This window comes from Triticum aestivum, chromosome 4A (genome assembly GCF_018294505.1).
Source record: "Triticum aestivum cultivar Chinese Spring chromosome 4A, IWGSC CS RefSeq v2.1, whole genome shotgun sequence".
Taxonomy (NCBI): Eukaryota; Viridiplantae; Streptophyta; class Magnoliopsida; order Poales; family Poaceae; genus Triticum; species Triticum aestivum.
Window position 1 is genome coordinate 745,715,387 of NC_057803.1, and position 15,990 is coordinate 745,731,376.

At 41.6% G+C, this 15,990-nt stretch overlaps 1 long non-coding RNA gene across 1 annotated transcript; it reads left to right on the top strand.

Annotated features, from left to right (window-relative positions):
• The first annotated feature begins 11,969 nt into the window (after window positions 1-11,969).
• Window positions 11,970-14,395, top strand: LOC123088551 (uncharacterized). Its single transcript, XR_006441933.1, has 5 exons — window positions 11,970-12,156; window positions 12,539-12,884; window positions 12,976-13,689; window positions 13,782-13,882; window positions 13,963-14,395. It is a non-coding gene; the product is annotated as an uncharacterized lncRNA (long non-coding RNA).
• The last annotated feature ends 1,595 nt before the right edge of the window (window positions 14,396-15,990 follow it).

Genomic DNA, 15,990 nt, shown 5'->3' on the forward strand with positions numbered 1-15,990 from the left:
GTGCGCCCCTATTTCATGGCATGGCCACGCCCCATCAATAAGGGCACACACATCCACTGGATGTGAAGAACACTGCCTCCAATTGCAACTTAGGTTGGAGGGCGTTCTTGAGGTGAAAGGCATAACAATGGATGGCGACACTCTCTATGGCCATGGAGAGCAGCACGACGCTGGCGGTCACATCGCAAACCTTCTTTACTTGGCTTCGAAGCAGATGTCATTTCGAAGCATCCATCTCCCACTGCGGCTCCCGGGACTTGTCCTCCTTCCTGAACCACACCCGCAGGATACTGTATTCCATTTCCATGGCCACGAGGCAGTTTTTGTGCCGTCCTTCGTTTCCCAGACAGCGTACAAGGACGGATCAAAGTCCAGGTTCTCTGGAAGAGCGACGTGTTAGAACAACATGGAGCCAATATGGAGGGAGGTGAGCCGATGTCGTGTAGGGCGGCCCCTCCGCCTCCAATAGATGCTCCCATCGGCGTGGACGGGCCACTTGAGGTCGTCAACCCTCGGTGCAGTAATGTCTTTGGGCGCCACAGATGGGAGCACCACCCTTCAGTTGGGGCGCCAAAATAGTTTCTCCTCTCATTTTCTTGCTTGACTGCACTTTTATATTTTGCAGAACATCTTTTTTTCTAGAAGTGGCACTGTTTATTAGAAAATTATATGCTAATAGTCAATTGTTTGTGGATTGGTCGGCTGTTTTAGGGCACATTGTCGGCCCGAAAAGGCCAAGTCAAAATAAATATAATAATTTATAGTAAACTCCAGTATTGGTTTATATGTTATTTTTATCAACTCACAATCACATATAATCAATTATGATAAATTTAAATTTTATTGTATAATTTGTTATAGTTTTTACATTGCATCTCAAGGCATGGTTAAATTAGACCCAATTAAATTTGAGAGATAAGGAAGGATACAATTACATGTCTTACAGTGCATATGTGTGTGTATCCTTTAATATTTTTACTGATATCTATAAAGTGTATGGTATAAAAATATCTTGATAGCGGTCTTGATGACTAGATATAATCAAATAGAAAAATCAATCGTCGATAAGATGTTACTAGGACCTTTGTACCTACTTATTAGTACATTACTTTGTTGTTTATGTTTTAAATGTGTCTTGCATATTATGGTGGGTTCCATAATTTGTTGATGGTGTGATTTTGCTATGAATAGAGTACTGAAATGGCACGGAACTAGCTATGATAACCAAACTTGTAAAACATTAACCAAAGAGTGATTACCAACCTAACAAAACCGTAGTTTGGTAGATTCATGAGATTATTAAGGATATGCCATCTGGAAGGGCCCAGGGACCCGATGGCTTCAATGGTGGTTGTCACAAGTCTTGTTGATATATTATCAAATATGACTTCTATAAGCTGCTTTTGGACTTCTACAATGAGGATCTTAGCTTGTAGAGTATTAATGCGGGTTTTATCGCACTTATCCCCAAAAAGCCATCTCCCGTGAATGATGACGATTACACACTACTGCAGGATGCTACTAACGCGACACTACGATCAGAGGTATTTTGACGAAACTGTGTGCGATGCATTAATCACAAACAGTGGCGTAAAAAACCGTCAAAAAAGGTGCAAAACATTTGCGATGACGGATGCATTAAATACGGTTCAGATTTTAGTGCAATTAACCGTTTGCGATGACGGATGCATCAAACAGGGTTCAGATTTTAGTGCAATTAACCGTTTGCGACGAGGAGCAACAAAAGAAACGGGCAGCCAGATGAAGGTTTGTGCGATAAACATCATACGGTTGACTAGGATGAATTATTTGTGATTATGCAACACAAAAGAAACGGTCAGCCAAATCAAGGTGTGTGCGATATACGGCATGCGGTTCACGCGGATGAACTATTTGTGTTGAGACAAGAGAACATAAACGGTTCAATCTAACAAGATATGTGTGATACGCTGCGAACAGGTCTGTAATCAGAAATGTGTGCGAAGACCGATAATAACACAGACGATTAATGCTAAAAAGACGTGTGTGTTGTGCGATGGGATTGCATACAGAACAACAACATATATATTACATGCATGATTAACCAAATTAAACATCCAATTACATAGGTGGCAACTACAACCATGGCATTTGCACACACCAAAGTAAACTATTACATGCATAATTTCATAGGTGGCTACTACACACATGACACTTCCACACATCAATAAAGTAAAATACATATTACATGCCTGATTAACTAGCATAAACGATCATCTGATCATCATCTACTTCTTGTGACGCTTGCTCTGCTTGTGGCTCGTTCCGGGCTTGTTGATTTGGGTAACGAGGCACTTCCTCATATCAACGATCCGCCTGTACATCTCGAAGCATGTGTACATGCTCTTGGCCACGAACCTGAGGTGAGGTTCATCCAGTCGCCGCACCCAGGCCCTGTGCTAGGATACGACACTTGTTCTTTAGGCGTCCTACTTCATCTTTTTGTAGTATGGGTCGATGATGGCCAAGGCGAGTTCGACCAGGGAGTCCTTCTTCGTGCTGCCTCAGACCCTGTAGTGGTCACGGATTTCGACAAGGTTCTCGTAGGCCAAGCCCGTAACACTGAGCGCTTTTACATCCTCGGTGGTTTCCGCCGTGGCGAACTTGTAGTTGGTGTTGTTGACAAACCTGCGGAAACGGTCGCAAGGCTCTCTGACCATGCAGTAGTGGTAGATGAGGACATGATGGCGCACGCACAACTGGGCGACGGCAACCTTCTAATCTATGTTGGGACTACCGTCGGTGTACTAAAGTCGATGTCGACCACCTTGTACTTGTCTCTAGAAAGCAACTGCTCAACGGTGTTGATGTAGTCGTCCACCACAGCCGGGTCGATAGTGTACACAACCGAGAGATCTGTCTCCCTTGCGTGGGTCTCCACTTTATGCTCGCCGAACTCCATTGGAGTGCCGCTAGACATCCCCTCTCTATGTGTCGTCGTGATGTGCTTGTTGTGTTGTGGGGAGCGATCGAAAGGTTGAAGGGACTAAGGCTATAATGGCCGCGGGAATTAAAGGGGAGGCCGGACGGCACGTCTGATGGCAGTTCTAATTCGCAGCGCGTAACTCCATCGTGCCGCATGTAACTGCATCACATGGCAACGCGCGCGGAGCAACTACATGCATATGGGGCCCCCGACGTGATCGTGCGCAGGCCCAACCGCTGGCAGAGCGTGCGCGGAGGGACGCGAGCAGAGCGCTCCGCGGTCGCCTCAACGGCGAGCAACCATATATATGCATATAGTAGTTGAACACGCAAGGAAAAGCTGTCCACAACCCGAGCGCGCTGAGGGACACGAGCAGAGGGCGCCGCGGCGCCTAACGGTTGAACTGTTTGTATAGATTAAGCACGACTGCTTAATCTATGAATGAAATATGTGGTTAATTACTGAATTTTAGTTGCAAAAATTAGATAGTGCTAGTGATTTTTAGCTGCATATTTTGACAAATCGCCATTGGAACCGCTCGATGTCCTCTCTGTATGTGTCGTCGTGCGTGTGCTTATTGTGTCGTGTGCCGGCCCCAAACACTGGTAGCACAACTTATAAATTGACAAGATGGAGTACTAGTTACAGTGATGCATATAATTAGGCAAAGGGATCACACATGTCTGTATTGAATGGAATGAGAATGCAATAACACAATAAGAATTAAGGAGGCAAGAAGAAAGATGCATCCATCAATGTACGACCTTATCCTCCTCAACTCAGTGCGCCGGGCCACCCACCGACGGCTTTTGTGGCAAGGTCAAGGTGCTTTTCAGCAAAGGCATCCAAGGCTTCCAGCCGGTTGAAGAAGTCCAACGTTGTAGCATCCTCACTGGCCTTGTAGATACCTATGTACACGATTTGCTCGTACACGTTGATGTGTAGGTCGACAAATTCTTGCAGGGTGAGGCGCCTCGCGGCGAGCGCGACCTCCAGGTGGACATTCTTCGTGGCATCGGCGGGCAGTCGCAGGGCCACCAATGCTTGAAAGAGGTTCCACCATGGAGGCCGATTAGGGTGGCTGGCAATGAGGAGCCCGGGCGCGCGGGCTGGAGGAGTACGGCAATGTCGTCCGCGAGCTTCTTGACGACGGCGAACTTGTTGGTGGTGGCAACGATCATCTGGTCCAACTCAGAGTCGTAGCTGGCGTCAACGGCGCCATCCACCAGCAGGTCGCCAACATCGTCTGGAGACGATCCTCGGTGCCATGCTACAGGCCGGCATTGTGGACTGTCTGGCACAGCCGCTGGCCACTCGCACGCATCGCCACCATGGGTCTGGAGTGAGCAGTTTTGCGCTTAGTGTGGGTGCTTAGGCAAATGCTTAGGTGCGTACGGTGTGGTAGATGCATTGGAATGGAGGGGCGCCTTTATATGAGTGCAAACTGCGTTGCATTCACATTGTGCTGCCTCTTTTACCGGTCCTCCTCCCATTACTTCCTTCATGCATTAATGATGCTAATTGAAGGAGGATGCATTATTGGCCGTTCAACATTTCGGGAACCGCTACCCTCTTCCTCGTCTGCATTAAAGCTGTATCGGGAACTGCGCCGCCCGCTGCACGCCCGGCTAAACACGCCTCCTCGCCTCCATCTATGCTTAATTACTGAATTTTAGTTATAAAAATTAGATACTGCTAGTGATTTTTAGCTTCATATTTTGACAAATTGCAGTGTTACAAGGTTGACAAATGGCAATGTTACTAGATCAACAAATGATAATCTTTCCAGTTTGACAAATGACAACATACCCAATATGACAGATGCAAATCTTACCAAATTGTCTGTAAAGTGGTTGCACACGGGTCATCCAAAACAACCGTTTGTGTTGAAGAGATGCACAAATCCTGCTCTCACTTTGCATACGGGTGTTCTTTCTAAAACGTTTGCGATCAAGAGCCATTAAAACCTATAGCCATTAAAATCAAGACACGTGGCATCACGTGAATGGTTAAAATTTGAATTATACACATAAATGCATTGAAAAACTCAATTAATGCATAAAAATATCCAAACAAACCCCGAAAAATCTCAAAAATTGACATAACACTCCTATTGTTTTATGTTGACACGAGAAAAATTGTCAAAGCAATAAGAGGCAATGGATATCGTTTTGTCCCCAAAGGTGGGACGTTCCCTACCGAAATCATCAGGCTTGTTGTGAAAAGCTCTGGTTTGTGAGAAGCATATCCCCAAACCTGCCCCAAATAAGACAAATGTTTTACCACGGCATGTTGATGCCGCTCCATGATAGCATGCATGCTAAGTTTCATGAATTCCAGACGAGCTTTGGATTTATACTATAATTTAAATACCAGGTATCTCAATGTTTGCGTCCGAGTGATGGTAGCAGGGTGCTTGACGACATTCATTCTCATTTCTTGCATGAGACCTAATTAAGCATGCAACCAAGGACACATGTTTGAATTTTCAACCAATTTATATGCATTAGAGCATATGTGTGCATGTATAGTTCAAATTTGAATTATGCACATGAATGCATAGAAAACTCAGTTAATGTATAAAAATGTCCAAGCGAACCCCTAAAAATCCCAAAAATTGACACAACACCCCTATTGTTCTATGTTGACACTAGAAAAAAAAATTGAAATCAAGAAGAGGCAATGCATATCGTTTCGTCCAGAAAGGTGAAACGTTCCCTACCAAAACCATCGGGCTTGTTGTAAGAAACTCTGGTTTGTGAGAAGCATATCCCCAAACCTGCCCCAAATGGGACAAAAAATTTACCACGGCATATTGATGCCGCTCCATGACAGCATGCCAAGTTTCATGAATTTCAGACGAGCTTTGGATTTACTAGAATTTAAAAACCAGGTATATATATCTCAATATTTGTGGCCGAGTGATGGTGGCAGGGTGTTTGACATTAATTCTCATTTCTTGCATGAGATCTAATTAAGCATGCAACCAAGGACGCATATTTGAATTTTCAACCAATTTATATGCATTAGAGCATATGTGTGCATGTAGTTCAAATTTGAATTAACATTTTTGCGCAAACAATGTATATTCTCCATATACATCAGGAACATTTTTTATGTAAATGTTAAACTATTTTTGAATACAGAACTAACTTTGTAAAATATTATCTCTGTCTAATTATATTCAATGTATGTTACATTTTTCGGATACATGATCAACATTTTTCATACGCGTTGTTTTTTTAATACATTTCTGTATACATGAGATACATATTTATCAAGAATAAAAAAATTCAAATACTTGATTAACATTTTTCAAATACATCATCATCTTTTCCGATGCACATTACAGGTTTTTTTATATGTATTTTTCGTACACATGAGAAACAATTTTTCTATACACATTTAACATTTTTCAAATGCTTGATTAACTTTGTTCAAATGTTTTATGTGAAGTGTTTGAGGTATGTAGGATGAATAAGTCCTATTCACAGGATGTATACTTCTTGTTTCTGTTTGGTCAATAGTTTCTATCTTTAATAGATTTTTGTTGGCACGGAAAATCGCCGCGCAACACCAAGATAATTGTCATGCTTTCGTGACGACGAACGATTGCTTTTCGAGCAAAGCAACAAAGATCCCTCGCTTTCGTGGAGGAGAACCGGCCGCTTTTCAGCGCAAAATGGCAAAGATTACCAAACCCTAGGGTTGCTAGGGCTCGGCAGAGAAGAACGATAGAGAAAAAGACATACGTAAAAAAGTAATGTATTTGTTGATAGATCGATTGATGTTTTTCTCAATCGGCCATGGCCTATTTATTAAGGCACCCGGGACTTGGCGTATACATAAGTACTTGTCGTACAAGTATAGAACTCCAAAACTAAATCGATCAGGATCTGATTCGGTTACCATGTATACTACCCTTTGCCTTATATGAATATATAAAATATTCCGGCCACGTCGCAATCACAGCCTAAGTTATACACATACGTATAAATACCCTTGAGCCTGCAAGGAAAATAATAAAATACTCCAGCAAGGTCGCTAATCACACCGGCTAATAATGATTGATCATTCATCATGTATTGTTGCATCTTCTCATACGTGACTCCATAGCTCATGCAAGAATCCTTCATCTTAGCAACCACAGTTTAGCCCAGCGTACGAGAATTTGTCCAAGTAGCCGCTAATCCTTGCAAAATCCCATATATTTGTCCTGGGTAAATAGCTTCAGTGCACCTGATCTCCTGATGTGTCATCTGCACTGGACTATGACCACACCTGCATTTTGAATTAAACAACAAGGGTAGATATATGTATGAACGAATAATCCGACCACATTCATTTAAATTAATTTGGCCGATCATACAGACTATTAGCCAAATTACACCATGAACACATGCCCCCTTGTTTTTGGTATAATTCTATTCACCAAAAACACTATCACATTTCCATAGGAAGGCTTCGATAACTTCGGCGGCCATATAATTTGTTGAAGGGTGATGTCCAAATAGCACACCGGCCAATTTCCTCTTTGGAGATATATTCAAATAATATGTCAGCCAAATTTTCTTAGGGCGATATTTAGAATAATATATCGGCCACATTATCTCAAGCCTCCTTTGACATGCTAGGATAGTAATTTTTTGAATATTTTCCATTGGGAGATTTTGGCAACTTCTCCACAACACGCTTCTCCATCCATGTCATCTTCGGCACCATTGGTTTTTGTCGATCGAACAAGCGATTCTTCTCGGCTATCTCTTCTTTCGTTCTAAATGCTCGTAGTCGTTGGACACGCCATTTCTTAGTGTGTGTGAGTCCCATGGGACACCACCGAGTTCCTGGTTTAGTCCCTAGTGCAGCTGAAATAATTTTGCTGCCCCCCGAGTCTCTTGGCCTATACTGTCGTACTGTTGTTCTGGGAGCAAATATTTTGTTGTTGGCCGAAGAAATCATCCACTGATCATAGGTACTCGTAGTTCCATATTGCCCACTGCCTCCAGTGAATATATCGGCACATGCATCAGCCGACTCATTAGTACTACCATGTACAACTTCCTTCTCTGAACGTGTGTGCACCTTAGCCTCTAACTTAGATGCATCAATGTCTCTTGTTTCTGGACTATTCTCTACACTTGCATCCGATTGGTGTTCGCTAAGTTTCATAATATTAGAAGCATCCGAATCATTTGAACTTTGTATAGACTTAGATTCAGCATGCCTCACCGGCACCCACACAAACTTCTTATCACCTCTATGAATTATGCCATTTGTATTGTGCCTCCTAGGCGAGTTTGAAGTTCCCAGGACCACCATGTCATCATTACCACGGATTACATTGCCATCACGTGGTCTCACTTCCTGATTAAACTGAACCCCTTTTTCATGCAATGATTTCCTATACATTGGCCCTGCTGGAATCCACTCTGGTCGAGAATAACACATTGGCCTTGTAGGATATGGCACCCAAGGATTAAAACACCACGGAGGAAACCATGGATAAATAGGAGGTGCGCATCCCCCATATGTCGGATCCATTTTGAAATACATCTGCTGGTCATATGAATTTCCTTGCCGTCGCTGATGACTGGTAGTTCTAGAAGGAGATCTAGGACACTTATTACCTCCAAGCTGATTAAACACATTGCTTGCCTTGTGTGAGGTGTACTTTTCAACAACAGGCTAACTGTCGGCTTTGGTCTTGGAGCTTGTTTCCTTCTTCCATTGACTTTCCACACTCCTACTTCTGGATTTTTTGGTTTGATCATCCTTGGAGGAGCACTATCGTCAATAACATTCTTTTCTCTTGCAGATTCGGTCTGATCCGACCGAATAAGCATTTTCTTACTCTTAAGCTCGTCCACATTGATGGAAAAAGGGTCACTATCAAGCTTTATCTTAGAACTTTCTGTAAATGCCAATCGTCCTTCATTAATGGCCGATTGCACCTGTCGACGAAACATGTTACAATCATTAGTAGCATGAGAGAAAGAATTGTGCCACTTACAATAAGCTCGTCTACCCAACTCTTCTGGAGGTGGAATTACATGGCCCTCTCTCACTCTAATTATTTTATTTTGCAGTAACATATCAAAAATTCTATCACACTTGCTAACATCAAAAGTGTATTTTGTTTCATCTCTTCTAGCAGGCGTGGGCTTGAAAGCAGAACATGCAAAGGGTTTTGACTTTGACGCTGGAATCCATTCGGCTACACATATATTAACGTCAACTTCACTAGCCGAATTACTATCATAATCAAAGGCATTACCTACATGATTATCCTTCTCATTATCAATATTATCTTCAAACCGGCTATATTATTTAATCTCCTTAGTCCGGTTTTCTTGCACCAAAGCCTTCTGCAAAACTTGATTAACATCTAAAAATTCTTGCCCTTCTAGTTTATCCTTAATATGAGCAATAAGACCCGAAAAGGCAAGATCGGCTAAATCCTTTTCGGCTATGGTCAAGCTGAAACATCGGTTTTTGACATCCCTAAACCTCCTAATATAATCATGAACATGCTCATTATATTTCTGCCTAACCATAGTTAAATCTGAAAGGCGAACTTCTGTTTCACCGCTATAAAAGTACTCATGAAATTTTTGCTCCAATTGTGCCCATGTTGAAATAGAATTAGGAGCAAGCGCTGTAAACCAAGTAAATGCAATACCGGACAAAGACAACAGAAACAATTTAATCCTATAAACATCCGATGTGCCGATATCACAACATTGGGCTAAAAATTGTCTGATATGCTCGAAAGTAGATCTACCATCTTCCCCCATAAATTTAATAAAATCTGGAATTCTAAAACCACAAGGATATGGTGTCGAGTCAAAGTAATCAGGGTATGGTTTTTGATATGCGCGTGCTTTACTCTTAGGTTCTAAACCGAATTCTCTTAGTATACTAGCAAGCTTATCCTTAAAACTATCATTCGGCTGTAGAGAACTAGTTTGTGGAACAGATGGAACGCTAGCACGTGATGGGAACTCCGACAAAGAAATTTGAGCTTGTGATGCTTGCAATGGAGACCCATTAAAATATGAATCGGGTACCGGCCCGCACGGAATCCCAGTACTGACAGTAAATAGCGGTGGTGTACTATATTCTAAAGTTGCATAAAAAAGTTGTTGCAAACTAGAATTAGAACTAGCACTTCGGTTATTGCTGTTGTGATTTTGTGGAACCAAAGTTGAGACAATAGGAGTAGCTATGCTAGGCATAAAATTATTAGCCGAACTGCTCTCATAGTTCCGGCCACCTTGATCACTATTTGAAGGAACATGGGGCTGCACAATGTTATTAGCCGATGCTCCAGGTGTATGATTATTACTAGTGAAGCCACTATTCTCAATCAGTATTTTCTCAGAATAATCATCGTTGATTTGCAGCACTAACGACCGAACATGACTAGGTAAAATATTTTCAAGATCTTTGTGAAGCTGCTCCTTAAATTCCTCAATTCTATTAGCTACTGATTGAGTAATTGTGTGTGTCGTAGTTTTCATATCAGAATCATACTTGGTAGCTACGCACATATCAATTAGATGGGAAATTTCTTCCGTTGACTTTTTTACCTTGGCGTTGATCGAATCTGAAGGGTTCGGCACATGTACCTTCTTGACGACGCCGATCCTTGTCTTGCAGTATCCAGTCAACTTTAATTTTAGTCGCTCGGCCATCTCTTTCTTAAGCTCTTGTTCAAGCTCGCGCCGATCATCTTCAGACAGATCGTCCAGTGTGACGCGATGACGCTCTCCGGGTCGATGTCGCTCCCATTCCTGGACTCGGTATTCATCGTGTGCCTCTTCTTCTTCTCGTCCCCAGCGGAGTCACCAATTGTGTAGGCACGGAAAATCGCCGCGCAACACCAAGATAATTGTCGTGCTTTCATGACGACGAACGATTGCTTTTTGAGCAAAGCAACAAAGATCCCTCGCTTTCGTGGAGGAGAACCGGCCGCTTTTCAGCGCAAAATGGCAAAGATTACCAAACCCTAGGGTTGCTAGGGCTCGGCAGAGAAGAACGATAGAGAAAAAGACATACGTAAAAAAGTAATGTATTTGTTGATAGATCGATTGATGTTTTTCTCAATCGGCCATGGCCTATTTATTAAGTCACTCGGGACTTGGCGTATACATAAGTACTTGTCGTACAAGTATAGAACTCCAAAACTAAACCGATCAGGATCTGATTCGGTTACCATGTATACTACCCTTTGCCTTATATGAATATATAAAATATTCCGGCCACATCGTAATCACAGCCCAAGTTATACACATACGTATAAATACCCTTGAGCCTACAAGGAAAATAATAAAATACTCCGGCAAGGTCGCTAATCACACCGGCTAAGAATGATTGATCATTCATCATGTATTGTTGCATCTTCTCATAAGTGACTCCATAGCTCATGCAAGAATCCTTCATCTTAGCAACCACAGTTTAGCCCAGCGTACGAGAATTTGTCCAAATAGCCGCTAATCCTTGCAAAATCCCATATATTTGTTCTGGGTAAATAGCTTCAGTGCACCTGATCTCCTGATGTGTCATCTGCACTGGACTATGACCACGCCTGCATTTTGAATTAAACAACAAGGGTAGATATATGTATGAACGAATAACCCGACCACATTCATTTAAATTAATTTGGCCGATCATACAGACTATTAACCAAATTACACCATGAACAATTTCATTATGGAGACAAAGAACAACTAGCAGCAGGATGTGTACCAAAGTACTCCGTTGTTGAATTTCAGTGCGTTGCAATTGTATATCTTTTTCCACACGTCGATTCGTAAGCAATCTTGGATTGGATAAGGTCCACTCTATTATTGGTTATTAATAAACTCGCGGGATAGCTGAGTGCCAAAGAGAAATTAAGCTGGAGCTTTCATGGCCCCCGTGGCAGATGGCTGTCTCGTTGGTATATTATAATTTACACACCAAGCGTGGACCTTTTTCCACCAGTTCTTGTTCTTTGGAATTACTGATCAACTGCTTAAGGAGGAGCTGAAGAAGAGCCTGGAATTACCTCTCTCTCGAGGGGGAAAATGGGAGGCTTCTTCTCTGCTCAGAGAAAGGGAAGAAAGTCTGCCCTGGTCGGGGCGCCGTTGGAGCTGGTCGGAGCGGACGACACGGAGTGCGTTAACTCTGGCGTGCCTTCTTCTTCCCAGGTACTGTATGATTGGTTCTATGTGTGGGAATTCAATTCGATATTTGGGCTGATAGATAGATATGGCTGTGGTTAATTAGCATGGATGAGCAGAGTTAGCTGCAGCAACTTGTCAAACTTTTTGCCACCACAACTCTTCATTTCCCCTTGTGTAGCTAGCTAGCGAAAAATGTTGTACGGACCCATGGCTCAGCTAGCTAGTTCATTTCCCCCCTTAATTTCTCTGCGCGCTGCTAGTTCCTTTGCAAAGGACAGTGAGTGAGCTGCGATCTAAGTTGTATCATCTTGATTTGGCCATAGGATCAATAGATCTAAAAAAGTTTGCATGTTTCATTTACTTGCCTATTGATTTGTTTTTACTTTCTTTCATTGCAACTTCTCAGTTCTTGCCCAGGAGCTCTTCAGTTGTTCATATACTCTGGTTTGTTCATACATATCCATTGACCTTCTATTTATTTATTTATTTATTTATTTGAATTTTATGTAATTTCAATTGTTCGTTCGCATTGATGGGCAACTTATATCCGTTCAAGTAACTCGTGAATCTACCGTAGAATCGGCCATATATTCAGCATTCTCGCAAGGCAACTATATTCTTTTCAAGTTCAGGGCTCATTGTTGGGATGCGGTTAAACAAAGAAGATTGCTCTTGGAAGAATCACTTGAAGGTGTTGTCCCTGGTTCTACAATTACAACATTCCCTGTGATTCATGGTGGTGGCCCCGGAAAGTAAGTAGATACATGACTGCACATGGCTATTATATATGTTGGAGAATGTATATAGTTGGTCTATGATATATTTAATTAATAATTCATGCAGGCCCTATCTTCAACAGGACTATATGTCCTTTTTGTACCGGATGAATGAACTACCGTCCAAAAATGAATGGCTCGGGACAAAGGGATTAACATCTGTGTTAAGTAAGCTGGGGACACAGACATTTTAAAAACTGTTTGAAATGATATCCTTGTATCACACGGGGAACAAGTGTTTTGCTGGTAAATTTGATTGCAACAATATCATATAAGTACCATCGACAGATACTTACATGATTGATCCCTATGTGCATGCGCTTGATGTGGATTTCACCCCTAGTGGATATAAGGAGGACATTAAAGCTTTGGGTAAAGTACTTGAAAGGTGTGCATGATGAAACTGGATTCTTCACAAGCAAAGATAGCTTATGTTGCCCATTTGCTGAAAACTATGAGGGAAATGCCATCGGGTGCTGAGTCATCTCAAACATTCAAGGCGTTCATCAGAAATCACCCTTGCATGATGTCATCCGCCAGTCCACAAGGACTTATATCGGAAGTGCATAGATACATCAAGTTTCAGTATGATGATTCAATGGAACCTGTTCTACAATCTCCGTATACCTGGGGTTGGATCGCTGAATGTGATCGTGACTTCAATCCGGTATACCTCTATAAGTGGCGATTACGGCTGCTGAGGGGGACCGGATATTATGAGAATGAATGGTCATGGTTTACTTTTTGTCGGAATTTCCTTTCACATCCTAATCAAAATCTGGTATGGTCATCACTTCTTTCAAGAATTTTCTTCATGTTCTTGTCTTATTATGGCATAGTGCTATCTGGAATTTAATTGTAAATTTTCCACAGGCCATACAAAATGCAGATATTGCCATATGGTGGTACTTTGATGAGCATTTAGCAGACTTCTTGTGCCGCCTTTCCTGCACACATGAGTTTAAATTTAACATGTATGTTTTAATCAACTTTGTTTCATGTTTGTTAACTGTATATTGAAGTAGCTAAAAGAAATAATGACTTTGTTTTGCAGTTTCATAAAGATAGTTTTTGCACGCACCCTGCAAAGTGGGAAAGGTACCCGTGCATATTATACTATGAATCAGTCCCAAACCTAGAGTATTCTACAGAAGAGTCGGAATACGAGGAAGAAAAGTCGGAGTATGCTGAAGAAGTGCCAGATCATTCTGAAGAAAAGCCATCACCCAGCGAGATTGGGCGGCCTGGGATTAGAAAACGCATCTTCATATGATGTTAGTAGAAAAGGAAGTAAGCATAATGATGGTCGGTTATTACTTGGTGGTTGGTCATGCCGACTCATCTATGCTCGCCACCTGCTGCCATCGAGCAGCTCAAACATATTTTCATTTGTCTTGTGTTTGCCCTTGTGGACACAATTAATATAACGATTTAGCACACTCACATTGTACCATTGCCAATCTACTTCAGAGCAATTTTTGAAGATATTAAACAGTTTTTGAATTTCTTGAATTATTCAAAAAAGAAAAAGAAAAAAGAAAACCAAAAGAAACAACAGAAAAAGAATCCCAGTGAAGGCTAGACAGAATATTCCAGAAGTTTCCTAAAACTAATATAAGAGCGTTTAGATCACCAAACTAACTACTTTAGTGATCCAAATGGTCTTATACTAGTTTACAAAGAGAGTACATGGGAACCAACTCACGTTTTTTTGCCAGTTTTGAGAACCATATAGGAGGTTGAAGTTTTTTTTATGTGCTTCCTTTCTGGTTTTTCTTTTCCTTGTTCGTTTTATCTTTTTCTTTTCTGTTGTATGTTGTTTTGTTAAAAATTGTTCTCATTTACAAAACTTTGCAAATTTCAAAAAAATGTTGGCGTTCTCAAGAAATGTTCACAATTTTGATAAAATGTTCACATTTAAAAGTGTTCAGAACATTTAAAAATGCCAGGATTTTCAAATAAGTATTTCAAGTTTCTAAGAAAGGTTCATGTTTAAAAAATGTTATAGAAAGTTTAAGAAAATTGTCACATTTCAAAAATCATAAATTTGAAAAAATATTTGTAAATTTGAAAACATTTTGGCTCTTCTTCAAATGTTCTAAAAATAAGTCGTTCATATTTGTTCATAAAATGGAAAGAAAAAATCAGATAAAAATAAAAAAATATTCCAAACAGTAAAGCACCGAAAAATTCTCTCAATACTAGCTTGATACAGTATAATGCGAGGGCCAGCCCGTCAGCATGCGGCCTTTGCGTTTGGGCTCCTAAGCGCAACTCTAGCAGACCCCACAAAATCCCGACCCGCAAAACGCATTTGCTGTTCGATGTAAAACTCGTTTGCGGGTCGAGAACGAGTGCGGCAGATCAGAAACCGTAGGTGAAATTTTTTTCGGGCCGAGCAAGTATACGTGCTCTTTTCTGGCTAGAAAATCAGGCTGAGCCCGTATACTCACCGAATTTTGCGGTTCGGGGCCTTTTGCGGGGTCTGCTAGAGATGCTCTAATATGAGTCCATATATTTGACCTGGAGAACTTCTTGTTTCTGTTTGGTCAATGGTTTCTATATATAATAATAATAATGGATTTCATTATGGAGACAAAGAACAACTAGCAGCAGGATGTGTGCCAAAGTAGTCCCTTGTTGAATTTCAGCGCGTTGCAATTGTGTATCTTTTTCGACACGTCGATTCGTAAGCAATCTTGGATTGGATAAGGTCTCCAACGCAAAATACTTACCCGATCCACTTTACTGATTATTAATAAACTCGGGGGAAACCTGAGTGCCAAAGAGAAATTAAGCTGCAGCTTTCATGGCCCCCGTGGCAGATGGCCGGCTCGTTGGAATATTAATTTATACTGTCAGAGCATGGATGTTCTTCCTCCAGCTTTTGTTCTTTGGAATTAATTCTCTTGAGAGAGAACAAATGAGAGGGTTCTTCTCTGCTTAGAGAAAGGGTAGAAAGTCTGCCCAGGTCAGCCAGCGCGTGGACGAGACTTGCCTGAGCCCCACGCGTACACCCATCCGTGCTCCCGCATAAGTGGCTTGATTTGATTGGAACAAAATAAGACCCGGGCGCTGATGA